We start from the raw sequence: 8,144 nt of genomic DNA, 5'->3' as shown, positions 1-8,144 counted from the left end.
CAGAGGACTGGGGTCACCAGTGAGGGCCAACTGTACAATCAGAGGACTGGGGTCACCAGTGAGGGCCAACTGTACAATCAGAGGACTGGGGGTCAACCACAGACCAAGTTCATTTACATATATTCATAAGTTCATTTACATATATTCATAAGTCCATTTACTATATTCATACTAAACCTCTAGTACTAGGCATGTTATCAAAGCCTTCTCCAGTGTTTTAATGTCAAACTTGATATACTTAGCATATTCCTAGGAGTTATATAAATGATAGTGAATTGGCTAGTTTGAAACTTTAAAAATTTCTCCTTGCAGTATCTCCTATTACACTGACAGGAAATATGTAACAGTGACCAGTTTTTTTAAAAAAAAATTTTCAAAGTTCTATTTCTTTAAATTTTAAGGTAAAATTTGTAAATGGACTTTTTCTTATTAAATATTAATGAATTTCTCATTAATCTATTTGGAAAAAAAGATATGGTGCCAAATCAAGTAATTCTGGAAGCTTGTCTTTGATAGAACTGTTATATATTGTCTATAGTTTTAAGCTATGTTCATAGTCTAGCCATTAACTAAAAAATAAAGTCAAAAATATGTCATTGTGTCTTCTGGGAGAAAAATAAAGTCTTGTAATATCATTGGCATGGCAGTTGCTCACTATTGGACATTTAGCACTTTGTTGGAAACCGACCCATGACCCATTTAAGATCAAAGTTCAGGCAACTGGCAAGTAATGGTGGCTTTATTGTGTGTCTCCGACATGTGACGTACACAGAAAAGGAATTCATAGAGATAAATTGTTTGGAATGAACAAGTTCCCACTAATTCTTAACAACTTTCTCAAATTCAAATAAAGACAAAGAATGAGAGAAATAAATTAGCAGAGGTGGCCAATTTTATCCCCCCACCACCAAAAGAGGGGCACACATCCTAGGTCTTGAGCATTTTTGTGCCTCTCAGGGTGAGTTTTGTGGTCTAAGACTCACACATTCACTAAACATGACAGATTGTTTTCAGTGTGCTAACTAGGCCTCCGTGGCCAGACTGAAACCTTAACTATGATTTTCTGTACTTGGAGGAAATCAGAAATGTTCCCTGTAAGCTGCACACAGTGACTTCCGTTCACACCTGTAAATGCAGCAAGTTGGATGTTCTACAATAGGAACTTGGTGTGGGAGGTCCTTCTGTATATGTGTTGCTTTTATTGGTTAATAAATAAAAAAAACTGCTTTGAGCCTGTAGCAGGACAGAACAGAGCGAGGCAGGGAAAACTAAACTGAATGCTGGGAGAAAGAAGGTGTAGTTGTGGAGAAGGCATGTAGCCCTGCCAGAGACAGACGCTGGATAGAACCTTGCCGGTAAGCCACAGGCACATGTCGATACACTGATTAATAGAAATGGGTTAAATTAAGATATAAGAGCTAGCCATTAAAAAGCTAGAGCTAATAAGCCAAGCAGTGATTTAACTAATATAGCTTCTGTGTGATTATTTTGAGTCTGAGCTGCCAGGAATGAACAAGCTGCCTCATACAACAGCAAATGGAAGCTCACTTTGGAGCAAGAAAAGTCACTTACCTACACAGGTTTTCTTACCTCTGCCTTTCTAGGGCAGGGATGAGCCAGACAGACATCTTTCTTCCGCAGGAGAAAGACCTTCACATGGCCTCTTGGGTCATAGGGAGAGCTGCTCAGGCAGAAGGGCTCACAGTTGAGACCAGCATGGTGAGGAAGAAATGCACCTGTGGTTCATGTAGTAGAAATCTTGGAAAAGTTACCTGTCTGGGGGATTTGAGTTGTGTTGGAACCAGTCATACAAATGTAACTATTCCAGCCCCTGGGGCAGCCACAACGAAAGCTGTGCTTTGAAAGGTCTTGTCTTTCCATGGTCATGTCTTTAACAGTTTAATCTCCAGTGCAGCAGGGTTCAGGTGGGACCTAATGGGAAAGGTTTACGTCATAAGGGCAGAGAGCCCAGGAATGAATCAGGGACCTTATAAACAAAAGGGCTTATGGAAAGATGTTTGCCATGTCCATGCTTCTGCTGTGAGGAACAGTACTCTACAGGTTGCAACATCCAAGGCACAATGAAAGACCAAGACCTCCTGCGCACCACCTACCAATGCCTTGATCGTGAAGTTGGTCCACGTAAACACCTGTTATAAGTTCAATGGTTCTACACAATCTTTTATAATCATATAAATAATATTAAATCAGTAAAGCCCCAAATACTTATCACCTGGTCCTTCATAAGGAAAGTTTTCTAGGCCTTAACCTAATCCTTAGCCTATAGCCATCTCAAGAAAAGTAACCTAGGGCTGGAGAGATGGCTCAGTGGTTAAGAGCACTGCCTGCTCTTCCAAAGGTCCTGAGTTCAATTCCCAGCAACCATGTGGTGGCTCACAGCCATCTGTAGTGAGATCTGGTGCCCTCTTCTGGCCTACAGGCATACATGCAGACAGAATACAGTATACAAAATAAATAACCCCCCCCCAAAAAAAAAACAAAGAAAAGTAATCTACTAGACTGCTTTGAGACAACATTAATTATAATTACATGAATAAATAAAACCTCAGTGGCTATGTGATAGAATTTCTCTGTAGGCACTTTCCTCAGGTGTATAAGAGCTTCCTGCAACTTTAGTTGGAACATTGCATTTGTGTAAGCCTGTATTAGTTGGCTAGACACCTGTTTGTACAGCCTCTGTTTACTATGCTTTGGCTACTCCTTCCTCCCCTACTCTACTCTCTTGTCCCTGGGGGAGTTCTAGTCCTTGAGACTTAGCCCAAGTCTCCCCTAAGGCATTTCTTACTCACTGAGACGTTTCCTAGCAGCACAGTCACTGTCTCTGACTGTTCTACAGCTCCTACAAGGACCAGAATCCGCAACATTCATGTTGTCAAGGTGTTGCTTACACAAGAGTCACGTGTGTTTCTTCCACTCGGCTTTAACTCACTCATTTTGTATCATCATGGTTTGGTACAGAACCTGGCATTCTACAGCTGAACTATAATTAATGAATTAATTATATTCAGTGTAACTGCTCATAAGCAGAACTCTGAACATGTACTCAATGGGAGGACATTTTTATAAGGAAATGTCTCAGAAGGTTTCATTGAACAAAGTGGACAGATCTCTCCAATTCTCTCTCTCTCTCTCTCTTTTTGTGTGTGTGTGTGTGTGTTACAGAAAGCTTACGTTCTAAGCACTGATAATCAAAGACTGAATTCCAAAATAATTTTTTTTTGCAGTGAAAAGTCAGGTGTTCTGAAAGCACCTATTGCGTTTTCTGTCATCTCAGGTACAGGAAGACATTGATAATGTGGGTAGTATTTTCTCAGAGTATTTCACTGGATAATTTTCCCATTACTGAACACTTTTCCCATTATATCAGCATACAGAGCATTGAATTCAACAATATTAAGCAAATCCTTCTTTTTTTGTCTATACTAGAAAGGTTTCAGGAAAAAAATATTATTTGTACGTAATTTCATTGTGGGGGTGGCATGCTGAAGAGTCCAACAGAAACACTTAATGCTGTTGTTTTAGAGAGCATAGGATCCCTGGTCTCTGTTTGATGATAGTCCAGAGCTTTTATTAAATGAAATTAAAATTCATTAGGCTGAATTTTGTATATTGCTCAGGGGAAGAGTGTCTGTTTATAATTTGCCCTGTGTTTGGTCACCACCAAATTAATAATAATAATAATTATGATAATAATAATAATTGTAAGTGGAGACAGTGCATTTGTTTTCTGACTTCCCAGACCCAAATAATCACACAAAACTATGTCAATTACAAAACTGTTTGGGTGATGGCTCACGTGTATTTTTAACTAAACCTTATATCTTAACTTGTCCCATTTCTATTCATCTGTGTATTGTCATGAGGCTGTACTGGTAATGTCACGGTGTCTGTCTCCTTTGGCAGCTACATGGCTTCTCCCTGACTCCGCCTTCTTTCTCCCAGCATTCAGTTTAGTTTTTCCACCTAGCTCTATTCTGCCCTGCCATAGGCTGAAGCAGCTTCTTTGTTAAGCAATGGTAATAAAACATATTCACAGCATACAGAAGGGAATCCCACATCAAATAATTAATAATAATAATAATAACCAAAACAAGTTAAAATTTACCTTGCTTTGAATGTTACTCGTGAAAATGAGCCTGTCTCAGCACTCACCAGATACTTTACATTGACTAGAGGACTTGACCTAGGATGAGTTTCCAGCGGGAGTCAGTGGAAGAACACGTGCACCCTCAGCTGACAGTGGGGATGTTTGTTGCTGGCTCTGCTCCGCATCCCGACCTTTTTTTGGGTACACTTCCCTCAGGAGGCCCACCTTCTCTCTGTGTGGGATTCAGATGCATGTATCTCTGCATTGGGCTCTAGGGAAGATGCCCCAGACTGGGACAATTGCACTTCTATTGCAGCCACTGATTTGAGGGGTGACACGTGACTCTCAGGCAGCCCAATCAGATTCAATCCTCTAAGGATAAAACAAGCCTCGACTGTCCGGGAGCTACCATGCCTCCAGGGTTTGCCCGAGACCTATGGTATTCTGGGAAAGAACAGTAAGAAGTAGGTGATGGAGAGCCCAGCAGCATTATTTCAGCTGTGTCCGCGGCTAAAACGTCCCCAGAGCTTTTCAGTATCCGTAATCAGCAAACTGCCTTTTGATTAAACTAAACTGAATTAAGGTCTGCTGAGTTATAACCAAAAGGTTTTGTCAGTTCTAATCTACAAGTAATTCTAGACAGAATTTTAAAAAATTACCTGGAAATGATGTCTGTGACGATTCCACAGGAGCTCAAGAAAAGTAAAAGAAAACATAAAGAGAATTAACTTGGAGATATTGGATATCTCCAAAAGGATTTGAAGGCAGCTTTAAAATTTAACCAAAAAATGTGAGAGATAATATCATATTTTCCTTTCCCGTTTTAATTCCATAATTTGACTTTTGTATAGTATTTCAGACATGTTCACTAACGTTTTGAATGTATAATTAACACTTAAGTGGGAATATAATTTTTCATTACACAATTTAAGAGTTAATTCATTATGATAATTGTATGTAATGAAATAGCATATTATACAAAATTGTATTAGAAACATTACATGGTTAATACAATACATAAAACAACATAGAACAACAAAGATCAGGGGACCTACCCATTTAACCTGTCTATTTAAAACATATTTAAAACATACAGTATAGGGCTGGAGAGATGGCTCAGTGGTTAAGAGCACTGACTGCTCTTCCAAAGGTCCTGAGTTCAATTCCCAGCAACCACATGTTGGTCACAACCATCTGAAATGAGGTCTGGTGCCCTCTTCTGGCCTGCAGGCATACACACAAACAGAATATTGTATACATAATAAGTAAATAAATAAATATTAAAAAAAAACATACAGTATATACTGAAAACTCCTGTATCTTTCCTTAAAATCTCTCTTTCTTCTGCTTACAGGTAATCACCATTCTGAATTTCTTATCTTCCTTCACTTTTTCCTACTCCACCATATACCTGTGAATGCTTAAATAACAGACAGTACTGTTTGGCGTCTACCTAAGTTTAATATCAGTGTTCATTTTCTTATATTTTGGTTGTAGGCCCAGTCTTTAACGGCTGAGCCATCTCTCCAGTCCAATAAGGGTATATTTTCTTATATTGGGCTTGCTTTTTAAGCTAAACGTTGAATTCGTGAGAGTAACTCGTTTGAGCAGTTCTTCATTGACATTCACTAGAGTAGAACAACTCTATTCCCAAGTTCTTCACGGGCTGAGAACCTGGTGTGGGCTAAAGAATTCCCTCAAGTTATGAGGCTGCCCACGGACCATGTTCGTCATGAAGACACAGCATGCATGCATCCAGCTTGTATAATATGAGTGGTAGCACAGTATTCTGAAGTTAAACACAGTCCAAGTTCCTCCTAGCTTTGAAAGTATTAATTGCTACTTTTGTTCCCATATCTTATTTTAAAGGCTCATGAAAACATTAGCATATTTAAACATTTTAATGTGTTGGCAACATTCACATTTCAATATGATTCCTTTCTTTTGAATCCCAAGTATTTTTTTTATTAAAAGTTATTAAATATACGTAAACACTAATCTAAGGAGAGCTTCACGGATCTCATCAGTCCAAAGAAGCTCATCACAGAGGCAAAGTTGAGACTCTCTGTTTCACACTGCATACTCCTAAGATCTGGCTGGGAGAAATGAGTGTGTGCATCTTTTATAGAGACTCTCTGTCCCACACCACGTACCCCTAAGTATCTTCCTGAGAGAAATGAGTGTGCGCATCTTATATAGAGCTCCATGGAAATGTTCCTGGCAGCGTTACTCATAGTCACGAACGTGTGGATGATATACCGTACGTTAGGATATAGCTCTAGCAATGAAATAAACCCCATCTGTGGGTGTGGCTCGGTGCTTAAAAGCTTGCATACATGCGTGAGGCCCTGTGTTTCACATCTAGCCCCGCAAAACTTGCAAACTAAAACCCCCAAATGAAACTACAAACATACTCGACAACGTGAAGGAACTTCAAAATATTGTGCTAAGCAAAAGAAGCTAAATCTAAACCTAAAGATGTTATGATTCTGTTTATATGAAATTGTTCCCCAGTCATATAAAACATCATGAAAGTTGCGTAACAATGATGTGTACATTGTCCTACCGATGAATATGTTGGAAAATTTGTCACCTGATTTTTTTCCCTTCAATATTTCTTACATCGCTAGCCATCGTGAGACATTTTGTCTGGAACTCACAGGACAATGTGTACCATAGCACTGCGTGTGTGACTCAGGAGACGCAGGGACGTGGAACCGGAGATTTCAATGCGTCAGCTGATAAACAGGGGGACCGCAGGTCTGTGACTTTATTTTATTACACACGCAATTCTGCTTGAGTTGAAATGCATGCATTTCAGGTTATATATAAAGATACAACATACCTGTATCTTTAAAAGCATATAATTTCATGCATTCCTAACAGGATAAAACTAACATCTTGAAACGTTTGTGTTGTTGTGGCTGTTTTTCAACAGCTGCCATGACTCGTATGGCCTTGAACTCTCTAGGTGACCGAGATTCTCTTAGATCCCAGTGCGTCGTCCTCTGAGATGCCAGAATTATGGGAATTCGTCGCAATGCTGAGTGGCATTTGGAAGTTCGTAGAAAGACAAATATGATAGGGAAATAGAAAGGGTAGGGTTATAAAAATGTCTGACTTATTGTTCTAATTTCCTAAAGCTTATTTTCATGTAAACTGGTTTCTAGGTTGTGAGACCCATTGGAAGAAGCTTATAATGTAGGTGTGTGTGTGTGTGTGTGTGTGTGTGTGTGTGTGTGTGTGTTTGTGTGGCGGGGGAGACCTGGTCTAATTTTACTGTTTTATGTAGTTAACCAATAGCCTCAAAACATGTATTGAAAAGCCCACTGCTCCCTCTTTTTATCTGCAGGGCTGGTTGCCATGCACTGACTTTCCACGTATTTGGGACGTCCCTGTGTATGCTGTTCAGGTGTTCTTTCACGTGGTTCCAATAAACACATCAGTGATTTCAAAGGAACTGGTTTCCTGCGCTCAGAACACAGACCTGAGCTTTTTGCACAAGGTCCTGCAAAAACATGCAGCCAGGAGTTTTCTTCCTGTCAAAAAGTCTCCTAAAATCTCAGTGCTTTCCTTTACTTTCTTTAAATAATCTTATACATTTACTTTTTTTTTTTTTTTTTTTTTTTGCTGGGCCTAGTTGCTGTACATGAAGAGCCTCTCAGGGACAGATACCCCTGTCCTTAAGAGTTAAATTTTTACTGACATGAATTTTTACTACTAGAATACCTGGCCATTCCTGATGGTCCCTTATTCATAGTTATGCTTTTGAAATGTTATTTATTTTTTTCTAACTTTATTGTTATATACTGACAGTTGAACATTCCAATACCTGAGGCCTTTGTGGACCTGACTCTGGCCATCCCATCTCATCGCTCACTGCGACATCATCTCTCCCGGTATTCGTGATTTTTGATTGTGAACAGGTGTTTCATAACTCCCTGACTGAAGAAGTTTTTTGAAGCCTTACTTCAAGTTTTTGCTCCATTGCTTTCCTGGAGATGTTTTGGATTCATTTCTGCAATGCGTGTAGGGA

Source organism: Microtus ochrogaster, chromosome 26 (assembly GCF_000317375.1).
Source record: "Microtus ochrogaster isolate Prairie Vole_2 chromosome 26, MicOch1.0, whole genome shotgun sequence".
In the NCBI taxonomy this organism is placed as follows: Eukaryota; Metazoa; Chordata; class Mammalia; order Rodentia; family Cricetidae; genus Microtus; species Microtus ochrogaster.
Note: the sequence above shows the minus strand (reverse complement) of the source record.